The 22,019-nt window shown below is 39.8% G+C and overlaps 1 pseudogene; it reads left to right on the plus strand.

Annotated features, from left to right (window-relative positions):
- The first annotated feature begins 21,862 nt into the window (after positions 1-21,862).
- On the plus strand, positions 21,863-21,959 carry LOC122101222 (annotated as a pseudogene).
- The last annotated feature ends 60 nt before the right edge of the window (positions 21,960-22,019 follow it).

Here is a 22,019-nt window from a genome sequence, read left to right on the forward strand (position 1 = left end):
CTGGACCAGGCCTGACATTCTCGTCTTCAAGGATGGTGAGCTTCCCCTTCCTACACAATGCAACAGAGCTACCCAGACCTGAGTTCACATCCCAGCACTGACAAAAGATTCATCCTTATGTCAGAAGCCAGTTGTTGCACATGTTTTCCTCTCCCATGAAAGTCCTAGGTCTCAAGTAGGATGGAGAATGCATAGGCAACCCTATAACCATGGGAATGGGTCATCATCCATGTCAGCACATTTAGTATGCTGATATTGTGTCACCATAGTTAGTAAAATACAAAATATCTCCATGAATTATAGACAAAAAAGAATTGCACTGAATACAAGATGCTGTACACACATGTATGTCAATATAGATTCTATGTTTAAATTATGAATTTATGTCTACAGTGGACCATTGTGGGGATCAATGTCAGATCCTGGGAATGGCCTACCTCCTTAGTTGCTCACAGGTTGGTATGTTCACCTTGACTTATTGGCCAATTGATCCTGCTAGGCCCTGAAATCAGATCCCAGTACTACCAACACGTGGATCATGGAGTAAGAAGCTGAGTGTGAAACTTGTTTTCCTTTTTTCTGAGAACCTTTGGTGTCAGGCCTGATGGAAAACATTTCTACAAATCTAGAGGCTCTGTGATAGGATGTCATCAATGTAATAAACTGAATGGGTTTCATCATAGTAAAATCAACGGTAACTAAATGAATAAAACAAAAATACAAGGAACAACCACACCAAACATGTATGGACTGAACATCTATAGGTAAGTATAAATCCTATCTTTACAATGTTTATGAATAGTATGTTTTTTAGGGCTGGGGCTTGAATTCAGGACTAGTGAACAGGTCTGACTTTCTCATCTTCAAGTACAGTGATCTTCCCCTTCATCCACATTTCTGCAGATTTACCCAGATCTTGAGTTCAAATCTAAAGTCTGGAAGAATAAACAGTATGAATTGCCAGCCAGGGAGCTAATTTTTTTTTAATTTTACTTTTCTCAGTACGGCGCTTGAACTCAGGTCATGGTAACTCTGCCTCAGCTTCTATCACCCTATACTGGGGTGCAGCCACTGGACTCATAGCTGATACTGGGATCCTAGACCCCCAGGCCTTTCAGGGAAAACAATGCACAGAAAAAATATGGCCTTTTTAAGTTTTCTTCCTTTGCACGGTCACCCTCCTGGGGTACTTCACCTTGCATTGCTGAAGCCTGGCAGACTAACAGGGAAGCCATAAGCCCACGTGGCAACATAAGCCCTGATTTCGAATCTCAGTCCTGACACCAACCAATGACAGGAGATATTAAGAAACTGGTTCCCATCCATAGGAATAACAATGGAATGTTATCAATATCACGGTTGAATGAGTTGATCATGAATGATGCTCCTATAAAATTAGACTGCATCATTTCAGGAGGCTGATTCATTTTATTTATTATTTATGAAGCATTAAAAGAATATTATTACTTACAGGAGCACAATAATTTCATGGCACTGATTGATTTCATTAATAGTTTAAAGATGAAAACAATAACGTTATTTACATGGAGGCATAATAAATACCCAGGAATTGCTAGGAATGTAGTCTATATAACTGAATAATGTATAGACATCTCTGGCACTCTATAAAGATATATATTTATTAACATACTACCATCTGCATGTCAATCTATTCAAATTTTGTTAACACCTGGGGCACGATCTCAGGTCCTGGGAACTGCCTGTTCACTCAATTTGCCCCAGGATATCGTGTTGACACTCACCCATTCATTAATTTGGCCTTGTAGGCCATGAGTTCAGATGCCAGCACTCCCAAACAGTGAATCGTGAAGTAAGAAGCTGATGGTGACCCATGTTTTCCTTTTCTCTGAATGTCCTGGGTGTCAGGTATGAAGTGGAATACATATGCAGAATCATATCCTATGTAATCAATGTTCTATGTGCCATAATAGTCAATAAAATAAATGGTCAATACATGAATAAAACAAAAAATAAAATAGCTACACTGAACACAATATGGAGTCAACATATGTATACAAATATAAATCATATATATTAATTGTACATGAATAGGATGTTTTCTAATGGTGGTGATTGATTTCAGGCCTAAGGAACAGACTTGAATTTCTTGACTTCAAGGAGGCATGCTTCCCCTTCTCACACAGTGCAACAGAGTTACCCAGACCATGAGTTCCAATCCCAGTCATGGCAAAAATAATGACACCTTTATACAGTCTGAGGCCCAATTCTTAGGTATTTCATTATACCTCCAGTTTATGAATGTGATTATTTAAATACCTCACAAAGTATAACTAAAATCGATCAGTGTCTTGTAATATAATTGTGCATAATTTTATCCTGGAATCATTCAATAACTGCGCATTAAATCATGACATATATCACATTCCATTGGTAATCATATGGATAGGAACAAGTTTCTTAGGATCTCCTGCCATTCGAACTGTGAGCTCTAGCTCCCACCACATCAACCCAAGGATAGGGAACTCACGGGTCTGTCCAAGAACATCAGAAAGACCAATTATTAGGCAGGCACCCGTTTCTCTCAGCAATCCTCTTTGATACTTACAATGTGAGTTGTGAAGATCATGGTCAAAGTCACCTTAGGCAGGAAAGTCCTTGGGACCCCTGTCCAACATCAGTGTCAACAAAGCCAGAAGCCCTGTGGCTCCACTGTGGAGGGTGAGCCTTGAGCCAAAACAGCTCACAGACTGTGCCCAGATCCTGAGTTCAAAGTCCAGGAGTGGCAACAAACAGACATACACAACTATCAGTGCAGCCATACAGCTAAAGCAGGTCACCCTCTTGTCCCCAATTGAATTGGACAGAGTTCCATCAGAAAGGGCTGGGGGACCTGCTATCATCTTGACTCTGCCCATGATGCTGGCATCACAGGATTCCAGCCACACCTCCATTCTTTCATGTTTCTTTCTGACCAATGAGATACAAGAATGGTGGCCACGCCCATATTCCATGCTGCCCAGTAGCACCTAGATTCCCTCTGTTAGTTTATACCACTACCAGCAGTTGAGGAATGTAGAGGTGGCTGAGTGGTGAGCAAGAGACTCGATGTGACTTTGGAGTATAGTAGGAAATTGATGCGCCAGCCCACTCCCTGGTCTCCTCCTTACCTTCCGGAGGTGATGCCAGTTTCAATCCTCAGACAATGGTGCACTGCCAGTTGACCTAAGGCCCCTACCAGGTCTCTGCCTCTGGTCCTCTGCTCTGGGCCCATATGTCCATAAGGCTGCCACCATGGCTGCTTGCCCCACCTGGAGCAGACACCAACAGCTTCTTCCAGCAGCATAGGTGAGTGACTGCCCCAGCACCACTCCTACGCATGTCAGACACCCCTCTGGGGTACCATGACCCCCTGCTTGTTTCTCCTCCCTGGCTCTGAGAAGCCACCTTTCTGTTTTGGGCATTTCTAAAATAGAGACTCAATATATGCTCAGGCTGGGCTGGATTGAGGTCCTCCTATCTGTGACAGGTATGCTCCACCAGACCTATCCTCTGTAATTGGAATGGTAGACATGTAGTGATATGCTCAGTCATAGGTTTTGATGGATTATACCAAACTCTTAGTCCACAGCAGCCGATTCTTGACCACTGGTGAAGCTCTGGGTAAGGCCTCAACCATTGGACCTCAGTCTCCTCACAGGAGAGTTGTGAGGAAACAATGGATTTATACAGAGGGATCTCTGTAGCACGGCTAAGCACAGAGGGAGCAGCCTTCAGGTAATGTTTTTAGCAATTCTGTGAGCATATGACAGGAAGATACCTGGAAAGGACTCAAGTGGTGCCAGTTATTAATCGTGCAAAAGGTGGGAATTATGAAACAAAACATGGCTATCTTTCATTATTACCCTATCCCCATAAGGAAGGGGATCCTTCATTCTGTTGAGTTTTGCAGCTAGGGAAAACGAGGCACAGACAAGCCAGGTGACCTATTTATGACCTCAAGTTCACAGGAAGCTCAGCCTGAGGTCTCTACCATGCTCCCTAGGACAATGGGTGCTATTCAGTCTACTTCTTGTGGTGGGAAGTCCACATATTGTTAGTCATGGGGTTTGCACTCTAGGCCATGGGCGCCATCCCCAAGCTTCTCAGCTCAAGGCTAGTGCTCTACCACTTGAGCCAACAGAGCCTATTCCAGATTTCTGGTAGTTCTTTGGAGATAAGAGTCTCAGAGACGTTCCTGCCTGGGCTGGTATGAACCATGATCCTTATATCTCAGCTTCCTGTGTAGTTAGGATTAGAGTTCTGAGCCACCGGCACCAGACTGACGTGTAATTCTGACTTTCTTTCTCTCTCTCTCTCACAGGAACTGGTTGAATGGATGCTGGAGGAGGTGGCAAAGCATCCCCATGTGGCTGGAACCCAAGTTGGCTCTCTCATTCTGGAGCTGGTCTGGTCTGTGGGTCAGGAGCTGTCTCGCCTTGAGGAAAGAAAAAAAAAAGGTCAGGAATAATTCCGTATCCCTGAGTTTAAGCCTCTGGTCTGGCAAAAATAAAATTGGTTAGTAAATGCAAAATAAAGAACCCATACTTGGAATATAGAATTGTTCCTTCCATTCTGACACCTGACAATAGTCCCTAATTCATAGGCTTTACTTATATTAGGATACTGTGTTGAAAAAAAAGTTTTGTTCATTTGGTCACAGAAATTAATGCCAGGAATGTGCTTAGATGTCACGTGAAGATTAATTCTCAAAATTCAAAGATTCCGGGATTTTGTGTGGTGACTGCTAATCACAAAGAGAAGGGTAGTCTAAGTGATATTTGGAAATGTTTTTGGTCAGTCATGATACCAAAAAGGCAGAGTTGTGACAGAAGAGAAGGAATAAATGATAGTAACTAAGGTATAACAGAAACTTTTCTAGAGGACCATTTTTGGTTATTGAAGAACTAGTTATCAACTAGGCTTATTCCTCATTGCCTTTAGCATTCTAAATTTCTTAGGCTAGTTCTTAATCTCTGTGTGCTACATGTATCTCCTTCTATGCTATTTTTTCATACCTGATCTCCTTTGCTTTCTAAAAATCTCAGTCTTTTTGTATTTCTCTATGAAAATTTCCTGATACTAAATACACCTATGTAGAACACATGGGCAGCAAAGATGGTGCTGGGAGAGAGAGTGGGCAGAGCACAGTTGACCTTCTGATCAGTGCCTAACCAGCCAGTGAAGGCTTAGGTGCATGATAGGGTGTGACCTTGACAGTGATTGGTTCCTCTTCCTCCCTTGCCATGCCACCTGTCTTTTATGACTTTAAAAAGGGCTGCTCTCTGTTTATAAACGAGTGTTCTACCTGCTGTATTTGGCTTCCCGCTGTGTCTGATTGTCTCCTGGGCTGAGGGAGGCTGGGGAACAGGTGAGCGCCCCACTTACCTTTCCTCGGACCTGTCCGTCTTTTGTGGGACAGACGAAGACCCAACATCTGGCGCCCAACGTGAGGCACAAAAGGAAAAGATACCAGCTGAGGCTAAGCGGTCTCTTGGGGTAAGTGAAACCCTAAATATGGATAATGCTATATCACAGAAAAAGGAGGAGGAGGCAACATTAGGCCTAGAAGGAGTACAGGAGGACTTGGGAAGTGAGAAGGAAAAGGAATGTGTCAAATCCGATCGAGAACACACTGAAACGTGCACAGTGGAAGTCAAAACGAGTAAAAGTTACCCCCTCTGACCCAGCTGATACTGATGGTCCTAGGCCCCTCCCCATTCCCCCAAATGGAGGGGAGGTATGGCGCCCTACAAGACCTGCAAGAGGGACTTGCAAGACCCAGACCCCTACCAACCTTCCATGGAAGGGCCGAGGGCTGGGAAAGTAACCTACTCGGAGACCTCCTCTGGAAAGGCAGGGCCACTCAAGAGCCCAGACTCTAGGCCACAGGATTCACTTCCCCAAGTTTATCTGGTCAATCTGGCACCAGGAGCTAACAGGCCCTTGGAATGGTATCCATGGGAAGCTAAGGATCTTAAAGAGCACCGCAAGGCGGTGGCAGAGGATGGCCCAAACTCTCCTTGGCCCAGACCCTATTACAGGACATTGCTTATCACCCATGTGTTCCTAAGGATGGGATGGATGTGGCCAAAGTCGTTCTAACTAGTTCTCAGTTTATTAAATGGTGTGCTTTCTTTAAGGAGGAATGCAGAGTGGGAGCGGAGAGTAACTGGCAGGCTCAACCCACAATACCTATTACTTATGTCATGTTAGCAGGGACGGGGGAAGCCTACTCCACCGGCATCCAACAGGCTGAAATACCTGGCCTGTACCATGACCAGGTGAGGCAGGCAGGACTTGCCACATGGTACAAACTGGATTGATGGGCCTACTGAGTCCCCCATGGCAGGAGTGAGACAAAAACTGGGTGAGCCTCTACTTGATTTCATAGACCGAGTCCAACAGAGCATTCACTGCAAGCTATGGGCAGGGAACCTCCGAGATCAGTTTGTAAAGCTGCTGGTCTGGGAAGGGATGAATGCACACCACCGCATGGCCTGCACAGGATTGAGAGAGAGTTCCCTGAGCAGATGGGTGGTGGCCTCACAGGATGGGGGAATGCAACAGCACCAGTCCCAATCACTGGCTTTAGCTTTACAGGCTCAGACATCTGCAATGACTGAAGCTATTACTCAGGCGCTGGCAGCCCAGGGCCAAGGAACCCCAAGAGCATAGGGGAGAGGGACTTTTTTAAATGTGGGCAGGAGGGGCACTTTAAGAGGGATTGTTTACAACAATCCCCCGCCAACGGGCCTGTGGGTAAACTGCCCTCTATACCCTGCCCTAGGGGCAGGGAGGGATACAAGTTTGATTTAGATGGGAAGCCTTTTAACTTGGGGAGGGGCATCCTCTAGCCCTGTTAACTCAAGGAGTAACCCCCTCTGCTGTGAGGCCCAGGCAGCCTCATGGCAGGGCGGCCCAGGCCGATTGGACCGTCCCCATGGTGGATGGACTCCACCCTAAAATGAGTATTCTCATATGCAGAAAGAGGTTTCACAGCTTAATTGACACTGGGGCAGACCGAACCATACTCAGGGAGGAGGAAGTGCCCTTGGACTGGAAGCTTGCACCTGGGCCCCAGACATTGGGGGTAGGGTGCAACTCCCAGTCCAAAGAAATGGTTGCCCTTATGACATCGACTAGCCGAGATGGAGAACAGGGAAAGATACACCTTTTAGTGGCAAAGAACCTCACTGCCAATTTACTAGGGCAAGACATGCTAAGACAAATGGATGCTGTGATCACTACAGACCATCGAGCATCCTATGATGATATCCTGGATGGGGAAGAAGCACAAAGGCTTAAACAGGATCTAGAAGGAGTTAAGGAAAGGGATTTTTTAAACTTTCATAATTTACAGAGAAGAACATATGGGACCCGCTCAGGTGCACCGCCAATCCTAAAGGCCACTGCCCGCCGAGTACCTCCCATTAGGTGGAAGCCGGGAAGCCCAATCTGGGTGGAGCAGCGGCCATTGACCAAACCTAAACTTGAAGCCTTCCACCTTCTGGTGGAGGAACAAATAAACCTAGGACATATTCGCCCTTCCATAAGTCCTTGGAGCACACCCATATTTGTTATTCAAAAAGCCTCCGGGCTTGGCATATGCTCCAAGACCAACCTAAGGTAAATGAAAGGATGAAGCTAGTAGGAACACCCCTAAAAGGCATGCCCTGGACTCCTGCTATACCTTCAGAATATACCTTGGTTGTGATTGATATTAAAGACTGTTTTTTTTTCTATCCCTCTGCATCCAGATGACTGTGAGAAGTTTGCTTTCTCTATACCTTCTCTTAATTTTTCCCAGCCTGATCGGAGGTTGGAATGGACAGTGCTGCCACAGGGAATGGCCAATAGCCCAGCCTTCTGCCAACAATACTTGGCCACAATTTTAGGGCCTGTGCTGGGTTCAGATACCTCCCTTGCTTATGCCTAAATGGATGATATAATTCTGGGGCACCGAGACCCGAGCTGCCTGGAGGGCCTTCTGGCCCAGGTTCTTGCCATATTAAAAAAAAGGGGTTTTTACCATAGCCCTTAATCAAATTCAAAAGGTAGCTCCTTTTAAGGTGCTTGGGACCCACTTTACCTTGAATCAGGCCAGCCCCCTTAAGCCTTTGCTGGATATTCCAGCCTTTCTGACCTTAATCCAACTTCAGAGTCTTTTAGGGGAAATCAATTGGCTGTTGCCATGGGTTTCTGTCACTAAAGATAGTCTTGTGCCCTTATTTGCCCTGTTAAAAGACAGGACGCCACAAGAAGTTATTACAATTACAGACAGCCATAGGGCAATATTTTTGCAGTTCCAAAAAGCCCTGGATAAATTTTCTCTAAAGAGGTATTCTATTAGTGAGACCATTTTTCCCTTTGGTTGTTTGCAGGTGTCACGTTAATTTCTGCAGTTTTAACTCAAAGTGGGGAGCCATTAGAGTGGGTTCATATTCCCCTGGGAGGCACACCTCGAGTGTACTCTCAAGCAGCCCAACTTGCAGATGATATTGTGAAGGGAAGGACGCAAGCCCAAAGACATTATGGCCTTGACCCTCACTCCATTGTTTTTCCTTTTCGGATGGCATATGTTGAGTGGCTCACTCGAGCTAATGCTCGTCTTGCTCTCTCCTTGGAGGGGTTTCTAGGCCAAATTGACTGCCATTATGGGCCATCCAAATGGACTGTCATTTTATGGCGACTTCCCCTCAAAATGCCATCTCTATTTTCTTCTATGCCTATTCCTGGCACCCTCCATGTTTTTACTGATGGAGGTAAGGTAGGCTTTACATATGCAGCCTTTGAGGAGCAACAAAAGACTCCGAGCCAACAAAGATTTCAACCTTGTCAAGGGTCAGCACAATATAAAGAAATGCTGGTCATAATTATGGCCCTTCAGGACATTCAAAAACCATTTAATTTGTATTCTGATAGCCTATAAAACAAAAAAGGGGGAGTTAGCCCCCATATACATTTACAGAGAGCTTTGTTTACCATTAACATTTTAAATTTTTCAAAAGAGGCAACTAAATCCAGATTTCAGAAGCACTGGGGACAACTAAACCCGAAGCCCCAAGTGAAAGTCAGGTGGAAGGACCCCCTGACACAACAATGGAGAGGACCTGACCCCCCAGTTACTATGGGCAGGGGATTTGGATGCGTTTATCCCATAGGGGAGACAGCCCCCATTTGGATCCCTGCCAGGAACCTTACATTTTTACCCATTTCCTCTATACAAGAGGATGCCTAAGAATAAGCTAACCAATAAGGAAAGAAAAACGGCCATGGCCGAGGCTTGTGTTTTAAAGAGAAAAGGCAGAAAGACAATTAGTAACCAACCCCAAGGGCAACCAGCCCTTGAGAAGCTCTTGTGTTCTCTAACAATTGCAGATGGTGATACTCCAGCTGTTGGCTATCCTGACTCTCCCAATCCTGGGAACGGTCCTATGGAATCTGCATCAACCTCAACAGGTGACCTGGGCAGTGACCAACGCTGGCAATGCAGAAATCGTCAATAGCACCACAAAAGAAGCTGTCCCTTTGACCTGGTGGCCTGACCTTCATTTTGATCACCACCTTATGGACTTTAATATTTTTGTAGGAGTTAATTATTTTAATGTCACCTGTTTTAATTGTTCTTTTACTAATTGCTTATATAGTGGCATTGAATCCATACTTATTGTTGAACAACAACCTTTTGTTATGCTTCCAGTTTAGATCTTGTCCAACCCCACAGGCAAATAGCTGGATTAAAACATCCCCACCTCTGGACTCTGAAGTGGCAAAGACTGCTATCCCATCCTTCACTAGTGTTAAAGGGCTAGTAGTGACATTTCCTGGCTTAGTAATGCTTTTGCTGATGGTTTTTTCTATGCCTTCCTTGCATTATATGTGCACTACAAAACTCTCATGAGCTTAGCCAGCCAGTTATCAAGCTCCAAATGAACGAATTCCCCCCCCCCCCCAAGAGGAATCGCAACCAGAGACGGGTAAGAGGGTGTGTCAGTCTGAGCAACCTAAGATAGGGCCTTCAGCTTCTCTCTGAAGAAGTTCCCGATGACGGGTAACGCAGACAAGGCAATCCACCCAACCTAAGACAGGTGGGTTCACTTCTTTAAACAAAGATGGCGGGGGGGGGGGGAGATGATGTTGTGAGCCATTGGGAGCTGACAGTAAAGCTCAAAGGTCATCTTGACCCCTGTGCTAGCTTAAAGGCACGTACAAAGAACTGGCTTACTTAAGAGACACCAGGTGCCCAGGAATTAATTGAACTGCTTCGGACATTTCTAACTGTGGTGGGACTAATGTTTATTACTGTGCTAGGTGGGGATGTGAGGTAACTGGGACGGGCTCTTGGATCATGCACAAGGGCCCTCCCTATCCTTGTCTGTCGAATCTCGACCCCCAGACTTGCCTGGAACCCCCTGTGTAGCCAATGCTATCCCTACCAATGTAATCCTGTTAAAACAACCTTTACAGAGGAGGGAAAAGCATAACTAACTGGGAGTTGGGTCTGCCATTAAAACAAAAAAAAGGGGGAATCTGTAGAGCACATGGGCAGCAAAGATGGCACTGGGAGAGAGTAGAGTGGGCAGAGCCCAATTGACCTTCCGATCAGGGCCTAACCAGCCCTTGTAGGCTTAGGTGCATGATAGGGTGTGACCTTGACAGTGATTGGTTCCTCTTCCTCCCTTGTCATGCCACCTGCCCTTTTTGGCTTTAAAAAGGGCGGCTCTCTGTTAATAAACGAGTTTCCTACCTGCTGGATTTGGCTCCCTGCTGTGTCTGATTGTCTCCTGGGCTGAGGGAGGCTGGGGAACAGGTGAGCGCCACACTTACCTTTCCTCCACCCTGTCCATCTTTCGTGGGATGGACGAAGACCCAACACACCTATACAAATGGCAGAGGATGCTAATGTAAGGGTCCCATAGGTTGAGTCATTAATGTAACAAAATGGCAAAAAGAGGATATATTTATTGCTAATTCAAATTTTCTGAAAAGCTGCAATGTCATCATTTGGTTCAAATTCTCATTCTTTGGCTACATAGTGTCATTCAGTGTACATAAATGCAAATATGAGCCAGGTCCTGGTGGTTCATGCCTGTAATCCTGACTACTCAGGAAGTTGGGATCTGAGGATTGTGGTTCACAGCCAGCCTGGTCAGGACAGTCCAAGAGATCCTTATCTTTAATTAACCTCCAGAAACCTGGAAGTGGCGCTTTAGCTAAAGTGGTAGATCACTCAACTTGAGCTGAAGAGCATAGGGATAGCACCCAGGATCAGAGTTCAAGCCCCACAACCAACAAAAAAAGTGAAATATGACTTTAAATTTTCCCCAAAGGAACGACAAGATCTTCCCAAGCAGAAAAACTAATTCTAAAATGATTCAGTACACCTACTTCTGCTGAGTTACTTAAGTTATAGTTTTTTTTTTCTGGACATAGTCTTTTTTTAAAAATTGTCAAATATTAGGTTTATAATAAACTTCATCTAATATTTCTTGTTTCAAAAGAGAAATCTATACAGTTGATGTCACTTAGCTGTCTTAATATCTTAGTTCAATGCCAATCCAGGCAGGAGAGTCTGTCAACTTCTTATCTCTAATTAAACACCAAAAAACCAGAAGTGGAATTTTGGCTCAAGCAGTAGTGTACTAGCTTTGGGGGCAGGTGTGCAGGAAAGACAATTGTTCAGGAACAGGCTCCAGCCTCTGGGTCAAGCCCCAGAACTAGCACAAACCAAACGAACAAACAAAGAAAAAAATCCCAGATATTTCCTTGAGACCCTCCTTAAAGGTGCACTAGTCTGAGAAGAGGCTACTTTTACTTATCATACTCACTGGATCCTGCTTTTTTGGAATCTTCATTGCTCTGGAGAACTCAGGACCAGACTAAAGGAATTGATCAATGGCTCCTGCAACAAGAGAATCATCTCAGGGGTGAAACATCCATCCATAAGACACTTTAAAACCTCCATGTCTTTGTTTCTTTGCTGTAGAACCCTTTTAAAACAATGTTATTTCCTTTTGTTCTATGCTGGACTTCACATGGCACATTATTTCTTTTTGTAATCCTCTCAACTAAAATTTTACAGAAAAGTTTTATATGAGTAGAGAACACAGTCAAAAAAGTCAGGGACAGAGTTTCCTTCAATCCTTGGGATTCTTTTCTTGTACAGTAAAAAGGAAAGCACAAGTTAACATGAACTTTGTCATTCCTCTATGTTCATTTCCTTTCCTGGGATCAGTTTCCACATCCAGTAGCAGTTACCTCCAGTAACAATAGATGGTGCTGCCTGAGTTATGATGAATGTTTTCTGGCTTCACTGAAATAACACAAGAACACATTTGGACCTGAGGTAACACGTCTTTCAGAGATAACTTAGTAAAGAGAAAATAATGAAATTTATGTTGCATATAAATACATTATCCATGAGTACATTGAGTTCAAACTTTGTAAGTTCTCTGTAAATTAAGGCAAATTTTAAATGGGAAGAAGGTTCTCAGATCATTCTTTTTTTGAGTGTATGTGTTGCGCATTATTTCCCAAGTGTACATGCATTAACAGTAAGGGAAACAATAGCAATAATAGGAGATAAAGAAGTTCTGTGTTTAAGTATAAGGGGTCAGTATACTATAAAAGACTCTACAAATAAGACAACATTGTAACAATAAAGCCAAGTCCAGTATTTCGATTTATGGGAGTGATATAGAGAAAACATTACTCCCAGGTGGCACACGAATTATGAGGGCACTCCCTTTCTAAGTCATGCTTGCTAATAAATCAACTTTGTAGAAAGAAGAATGGAAGTATAATTCTGCTTCCAATGCAAGTCAGATATAAGAGCATGGACTTAACTGGAAAAAAACGTCCATCTCGAGAGAGCAGGGATTATACTAGCAATGAACTGGTGGCTAAGATGACATTTCTTTTTCTATCCTTTACTTATGTATTTTTTTGTTGGTGGTCATCTTGGCAATTGAACTCTGGGCCTGGGCACTGTCCCTCTGCTATTCCACTCCAGGCTAATGCTCTACCACTTGAGCCACAGTGCTGCTTCCAGTTTTCTTCAGTTAATTGGAGAAAAGAGTCTCGGGGACTTTTCTACCTGGGCTGGCTTTGAACCCCAGTCCTCAGATCTCACCACCACCCAGCTTAGGATCACATTACTAACAGTGTACACTCAGCATATGTAATGTGTATGTTCATCTATCTTTATATGGATTCTTGAGTTAAAAATCTGGGCTGCAGTATAGACTTTACACTCATAAAAATGTTTGAAGTTTAAAAGTTGATTCTACGGGATAAATAAAACCTAAGAATGGAAAGGAGTCTGGGAAGTTCAGTTTACATCCAGCCTGGGCAGACCAGTTTTTGAGACACTATCTATAATTAACCAGCCAAAAGCTGGATTGGACAAATGGCTTAGGTGATGGAATATGAGTCATGAGCAAGAATGATGAATAAGAGCTTGAGGCTTTTGCATACATACATATTAAAATACACATACACACAGAGGCACTTATATGTGCACACACAAATACACAAATGAAGCAACTCTCAGAATACGTAGAAAAGTTAGAAAACAATAGAAAATATGTCCTGAGTAAGACTAGAATCAAATGATAATTTTTAAAATTAGAAAGTCTTCAAGTGAACTTTCTTCAAAAAAGTTTGAGAATATTATCTATGTTGGGACCAGAAATAGTAAGAGAGTCAAGTAATCCTTATTAAGGGGATCAGATCCATGGAGGAATGAATCAGACACCCCGCAGGTGCATTTGAAAATGTTCGTATCCTGTGCCAAATGTTAGAACATCTTTGAAAATAGTACATGAACAGTCTGAGAAGTCTAGTGGATAGTATCACTGGAGAAGTTCAGAATTGCTAGTCTGTATCTAGATTAAATAAACCAAGAAACTATGCCAAGGCAGTGTGATACAAGGCTAGAATTCTAGCACTCAGACTAAGACAGGAGATTAGAGAGTGGAATTACATAGTGATAGCTTCCTTGGACCAGGTAATATAATTTTGTCTTAATAAAACAAACCAAACAAGAATGGAGTGCACAGTTGGAAGTTTGGGCTAATTTTGTCACTATGATTTGAGAAGTCAAGTTTCCTATTGCAATGCAACTCATATATAATCCTCAGTTGTGTTTTAAATGCTCTCTTCATTACAAATGGCTCATTATTTCCATGCAAAATTCCCATCCAAAGTTATCATAATTCTGTTGGATTCCAAAGAATTAATGAAGGATTACAGAAGCTTAAGCCCAGAGAAAAAGCAAAGTTTGACTAATGTAGGACTTTGTAGATCTTGCTAAATTAGAATTTAGATTTAAATTAAATGTTTTTAATTTCATATTCTATAGGATACTACAAAATTCTTTTAATAGAGGGTTTAATTGACAAATTCACAAATGATTCTTGCATTCTCTTTGCGTAGAATATTCTTTCAAGTGAGTTGTAATTAGAACTTAGTTAACAGATAATTCTAACAGTTCATGTATGAAATGATAATGTGAATAATGTAGACAGAGTTGCCAACAAATAGATTATATAAATTTATCAATTTAGAAAGACAGCAATTTTTGAGGCTGTGGTATAACATGCTATAAAGAGAATAATTTTGTGACATCTTCTTTCTTCTACCTGCATGTAACACAGGAAGCAATTTCCTTAATTAGGTACCTTTGTGTACAATGGAAAAAAATGCTTAGGTTTGGGGTTTGTTTTAGTTTTTGTTTTATTGGTTTGTCCTACGGCTTGAACTCTGGGCCTGGACACTGTCTCTGAGCCTGTTTATGCTCAAGGCTCCTGCCCTCCCACTTCAATTTCAGTGCCACTTATGTCTGGCTTTTTCTGAGAAGTTTATTGGACATAAGAATCTAGGGAACATTCCTGCCTGGGTGGGCTTTGAACTGTACTCTTCCGATCTTAACATCCTGAATATCTATGATAGTTAAAAAAGAATAAATATAAATAATATTTGCAAGTATTTTGATCTCAAGAATACCACTGGTGGAAAAATGATACAGCCCAGTTTATTGTGGTGTTCTTTCCAGAACACGGAGGGCAACACATTAGCAGAGGTGTAGTATTTTTCACAATAGAGATAAGCTATTCATGATGTGAATTAAGGGAATTTTGAGGTGCACACTACATGTTGGAAACTGTTGGGCTAGGATGACTTTATGGCATAAATCTTGGGATTGATGATCATAGAAATAATAGCTTAATCTGATAAACAATTGCTTACTCTTGAAGAATTAATTATTAAGATGCTTCATTGTTTTATCCTCTACCACAATGTGGCTATTTTTCTGTTGACTTCTCAATCTGTAACATCCCATTGGAAACTGCATTTATTGCAGAATTTCATAACATGCAAACAGAAATGGAAAGTTCAGAATTTGAAAATGAGTAGTTATCAGTTATAGGAATTTTGAAGAACACATATGTTCTCTCCTCTTAGCAATACATTTTCTTTCAAAATTTATGGGTTTCTATAGAATTACAATGTTTTTGGTTTTGGTATGAGAAAGTAATAAACTTATTCTTTTTTCAAAATAATGGCAAGTATATTGTGAAAATATTGTCTAGTTGGATTCAAGTTGATGGTCCTCTGATTAAAAAGGGGTAATTAATTCAAATTAGATGCCAAATAGTGTTGATTTTTAAAAAGTTACTACACAAAGAATAATATGAACTATACCAATACAGTGAAATTACATTTTATGCAGCTTATTTTTTAAATTTATTTTTATTGTCAAAGTGATATACAGTGGGGTTGCAGTAATTGTAAGGTAGTGAATACATAACTTTTCAAAATAGTTACCCCTCTCTCATTTTTCTCACAGTTTTCCTTCACACCCAAACCCCTCAAAAGTTGTAATGTACATTTTCAACATATTGTCTTGTCTCGCCATTTTGTTGTTCATCTTCCCTTCCCTAATTAAGGTAAAGGTATACACAATACACAGGGTATCAAAATCAAATACAGCAGGGGATAAACCATAAGGGAAAACCCCAAAGAAAATAGAAATCACTAGTATATTAAAAACAGCAACTGCAAATAATATCTGTTTCCATATCTTGGAGTTCATTTTGCTCAGCATCAGCTTATATGATCATATATATGCATTACAAAACCACTGGAAAATAATATTTTCACCGACACTTTATCATGACAACAATACGTTAAGTGTTTTTGATGGTAAAGGTGGAATTAGGATTGGTGAATTCGCAATTCTGATAAAGGAATTTCAAAAAAGTTTAAAAATTGTGATAGGTAAATTTTAACTGTTTAAACTTTTTAAAAACTTAGCTTATTAAGAAAATTTAAAATTGCCTGGGAAAATAGGCTTTCATGCAAAGAAATCCATGGAGACTAAGCTGAGAGGGAGCAATGTGGGTGAAGATGGCTCATTTTCACAGTAAACAAACAAACCTCACAAACCTTGCTATAAATCCTGTAGGTTCCCGTGAGAATTGTCCTTACCCAGAAAACATATTCTCACTGTGAAACAATGTTGTACTGGAATTTAAATTCAAATTTCTTTTTAAAAAGGCATCAAAATTTATGAATTGACCTTTAATTACCAAACAGTAATTCTCTGAAAAAAAAATATTTTGGGTCAAAATATTTAGGGAGAAAGTGCCCTCCACAATGAAAGCAGGTATTGGGTATACACTTTTCTGATTAAAATACTTTCCACAATGTCTTTGCATGTGAAGCACTGAAACAAAGAAAAAAAATCTGATTGGATATCTTAAACCAAGGATTTCTCATTTCTAAGTAGCTCACAAAATATAATATCCTTATTAACATGACATAGCGAAGACTTCTCTTATTACATAAGCCAAAAAGTTTTGGGATCAGAAAATAATTGAGCAAATAAGAAAACACATTCTTAGAAGCTCTGGCTAAGCGTATTAATTTCAGCAGTAGAGGGATTCCAAAACTTTTTGAAATAGATTGTGTTAATATTTTTGCTACCTAAAGTGATTTTACAGAGCCTATTTGGCTCACTACAATGCAGAACAGATTGAGTGAAGACATGAAAATAAATTCCACATCCAAATAAAAAAGTTTAAAAAGAGAAACCAAGATGATGTAGCAGTGGGGGATGCCTTATAGTCCTTCAGCTTCACTAGACTTGAAGCCAAGAAGCTGTGATTAATTGGAAATCAGGCAAGAGCTAAGAGGAGAACATAGAAGTAGGACAAAGAATTATTGTCCGTTGTAAGAGACACTGTCACAAGGTATGGATGATTTAACTCTATTCTTCTCCATACATCTTGTTGAGCAAATGCAAGACCAAGAGAAAAATAATCTATTGAAATAATTTTTTTTTCTTGTCGGTCATGGGGCTTGAACTCTGGGCCTGGGCGCTGTCCCTCAGCTCTTCAGCTCAAGGCGAGTGCTCTACCACTTGAGCTACAGTGCCACTTCCGTCTATTGAAATAATTTTACAAAAAATATCTTCACTGTTTCTCATATGGTATCTAAGGGGAGTCTTTTTTTATTGTGAAAAAACTGTACAGAGGGGTTAAAATTACATGGGCAAGATAATGAGTACATTTCTTATCAAGCATTGTAGCCTCCTCCTTTGTTTCCCCTTCCCATCCCTTCCCAGACTCCCCCCTCACCCAAGCCTCCCCCCACACCCCCATGCCCCCACCAAAGTTGTAAAATTCATTTTCGACATGTCAACTTGTACTTCTCATTGTTGCAATGGCCGAACTTGTATCCTTATTTAAACGACTTGTTTTTCCCTTCCCCTCCACAAATTATACCGACATCAAATACAGTGAAAGCAGGGGTTATACTGTGGGGGAGGGACATACAAAACAACAAAGAAATAATCTTATAAATGCATTGGAAACAAATGCATGAAATAAAAAAATTTAAATACATATCTTAGGGTTCATTTTCCTATTACCTTATCTGACCTTTTCTGCTTGACTCATACATATACTAACTATTGCAAATAAGGGAAACCATGGGACCTATGTTTCTTTGGGCTTGGCTTACTTCACTTCACATAATTTTTTCCAAGTCTAAGGAGAGTCTTAAGAGAGAAGATAAAAGTGGAGTATTCTTCGGTTTCCTTGAAGCATCTTGTTAGCAAAATATATCTTTGAGGTTAGAAGTTATTGAATCAAAAAGTGGTGGAGTCCTTATTTTTGTGGGCACTTTAAACACAAGAAGACTTTCACGGTAAAAGAAAAATTATAGCTAAATATTTGTGATCACAGCTCCTTGGACTGTTTTTTCAGAGACAAAGTTTTACATTAGAGTTTGTCCTCATTAATATAGATGTTGGGTTTTCGTGGCAACCAAATGAAAGGGTAAAGTTTAATGCACTCTCTTGGACAAGATAACAGCATGATAGAAAAAAATGGTAAATAAAATTTATTGAATTAGTTTGACTAATTACTTTGCCAGAACAAAAAGGAAAGATATAATTCAAAATCACTTGACTTAAAAGAATGATGAAAGAGTAGTGAAGAGAGATGAGAGAAAATATAGAGGAGTGTTCTGTCTCCAGTATTGTAATGGGTTCTTGATCTTGTTTCTTCCAATCTATCTTCACAAGCTATCAAGTGTGGCTTAGGACTGGAGTATCCAGTGCAGAGAAAGAGAACTCAGAAAAGAAAATATTTGCAGCAGATGCAGGTGATTTATAACCTTAGACAATCTATTTAAATCTGTTCAAAATTCTCTGCTACCCCAAACTTCCCTCTTTGAACAGTTTTGTTTGCTTTTCCCAAGACTACCCTTCATTAAATATTTAAAATTTTGAGAGGTCATATTTATTCTATCTAGAGGTTGCTGTTTGCTTGTGATTTTTGTGTGTTTTTGTTTTTTGTTATGTTTTTAACTGAATTTCAAAATGTTGTGCAAGTGTATTACAATAAATATGTCTATCTAATTTTCCAATGCTCCTGGGTCAGGGTGACTCCTTCTATCATTCTCAACCAACCCCTTCTCCAAGATTTATTTCAGATTTACCACTTGTTTTGTCACATGTGTACATTGAGTATTCTAGGTGTACTTGCCCCTTGTTCCATTTTTCATTCATTCTATGTTTTTACTATTATTCCTTTCTGGTTTCAACTTCCTGATAGTCATTCTGTTAAACTATCTGTTAATACTTTGAAAAGTTTACATACATTCCATGGAGTTTCAATCCTGCATATACTTGAACGTATGTCAGCTTATATTTCCATATTTCATTCATCTGCAATAACAATTTGCAAGACTGGAGATGTGATAATATTCTCATTCATTTGGAAGATTAATCTTTAGTCAACAAGAAAGTTTAAAAATGGCTCAGAATATATTCCTAGCTACCAGTTTTTATGAATGGATTTGTACAAAGTTTTGTGATTATTTTATTTGACATGGGATAATATTTTCTACTACCTATAAGTTTTGGAAAAGGAAGAAAACTAAAATTTACTATTATAGAGGAATTTGATTGAAATAGAAGACAGATTTTATATTTGTCACATCTCTGATGAGTACCCATATTCAAGATTTAAAGTCTTATTTCATACTATGTTAGACAGATAGGGAAAACATAAAACAACATATGATAAGGCAACTATTTGTAACTTTTTAAAATGTACCTTATTAAGTGATGAAATTTACTTTATTAGCTAGTGTTTGGGTTTGAATTATGGGAGGCTGATCTATTTAACACATTTCTGGAAGGCACCTACTGAACAAAACAAATATTGGGGGGTACTATTTCTACACTTTAATGAATGGTTGAACGTGTTTGGCTTTAGTGCTGGGTAAATAATTCAACTCTATTGTAACTTGCTCCCTACACTTGTAAAACTTGTAATGTCACTAAGTATCATTTACTTGTCAAATGTTATTTTGGTGAATGTGATTTTAAAAAGTTTTGAAAAAGAATATATTTTCAGGAGATTAAAGGTAGGTTATCATTGCCTTGAGAATGATAGCATTTTTAAACTACAGAACCAAGATTTACTGTAGTACCAGTAGTTTGAAGCATTAAGGATCTTCTCAATTAATGTTTTTCTGAATTATAATTGACCTGTAAGTAAAGTTTTCCTAGCCTTGGTAGACCAATTATGGATCTATCGTTCCCAGAACAATTTTTAGGCCTACTTATACTGGACTGAAATCTTTCAGTAATCATTAGGAGAGGGGTATTAAAAATAATTTTGTGACATTTGTGATCTTGTTCACTCATATGGGCTGGGCATCTGTAAATTTAAAGTTGTAATTACTGTACTTTCTCTCAGATATTGTGATCTCATCTTTCATTTTAAGTTGTCTTGCATTTCACAATTGCTTACTGCTGCGGTCCTGAAATACTATAGGAAATGAGAAATTGAGATGGATTTTCAATTACTTTCTGTTGGCATGTTGCATGGGCCTAGGTGAGAAATCTTGCCCTTGTTATCTGATGATGCGGATAACTGGGACCTGGGATCCTAGGACCCTTGGTTCCTGCAGAAGAATAATACCTTGTAGACATCATATCAGCAAAATTTATGTATAATCATTAGGAATGCTTCAGAAATATGGAGAAAATCAGTTTGGGACCAGTGAGTTAAAACAATAAACAGAGTAGCAGCGTAAAATCCCTTATAGATTAGAGGAAAACTATTTTTTTTTTGCAATGTGAATTCAGAAGACCAAGAACATTAGAATGTATCACAAGTTTATACCAAAGATATTGCATTGATATTTTTATATTCTAATATGTATTCTAAACCTAATTATTTATATTCCAATTCCATTTATTGGAATAAATACCTATTTATTTGTCAAATTATCAATTAATTCTAGTAAGTTTCACTGTGTGAACTAAAATATCAGCACATATAAATATAAAATGTATAACTATATATAAGAAAAAGGCACACGTTTTGCAATATTCTGTTGTGGTTAGAGTATCAAATTATTTAAAGTATTTAATGTATTATTTCATTATCTCTACCTCAGTGTTTGGTAGAGTTGGACCTAAAGCTTTACCATTTGAAGATTTACAGCCTAGTGGCAAGAGGAAACACTTTGATTAAAACATTAACAATTTAAGGCCTAATATCGAGGAGAGACATATAGACTTCTCTTGTAACTCTGAAAATATTTGGTGATAGAAATGCAGTAGTGTAAACTCCTGCCTGGTTGGATGGTAGACTGGCCAGGACATTAGTTAATCATGCATATGAACAATTTTTTCACCTTCTTGGCTTTAGATACTTTTGAAATATTAGGTATAATAACCAATTATATTTTGATAAAATACCTTCTAGTCTAAACATTTCTATCTAAACTGTTCCTGTCTCTATGATCCCTTGTAATTAAGATTAGTTTTGTTCCAGTAAGAAAATCTATGCTGTCAGGGTAAGATATTCTGGTTCGTCTGTTCCTAAATGGAAGACAGGTAAAGGGTCAGGTAGACATTTGTGCCAATAAGATCTCATATAGGAATTTTTAAGCTGCAGAAGTTTAGAAGTAGCTCTTAAGCAAGGCTTACTTTGAATCCTTAGCTCCACAAAGCTAACTCAGCTGATAAATAAGTACTTGAAAAGCCATCACCTTTGGACCTAGCTTTAAATTCTTCAAAGTATGATGAAATCTAAAATGAAAAAGACTTAAAATACTCATTGACAAAAAAATTGCAAATGTGAGCAATCGAACAAACAATATAAGTTTTTTTCCAATATACACAGAATTTTAGAGAAGTAATATCAATAGCATTTTTAGGAACAATAAGTTTTCCTAGTTACAAATAGTCAACCAAGGATATATGCCTGTATAAAGATTGCATCATTAACTACTTAAATTTAGAGGATACTACATGCTTCAACAGCACATCTACCCTAATTGCAATACAAAGTTTAACACGGCACTTGCACAAGGATGATATGAAAATTTGTGCAGTATTCCATATTTTTCATTCTTCAGATGCAAGAAATGAAAAACAGTTATTAAAAATTGATTACAAAAATACAGTT

This window comes from Dipodomys spectabilis, unplaced genomic scaffold (genome assembly GCF_019054845.1).
Source record: "Dipodomys spectabilis isolate Male_0828 unplaced genomic scaffold, ASM1905484v1 ptg000641l, whole genome shotgun sequence".
NCBI lineage: Eukaryota > Metazoa > Chordata > Mammalia > Rodentia > Heteromyidae > Dipodomys > Dipodomys spectabilis.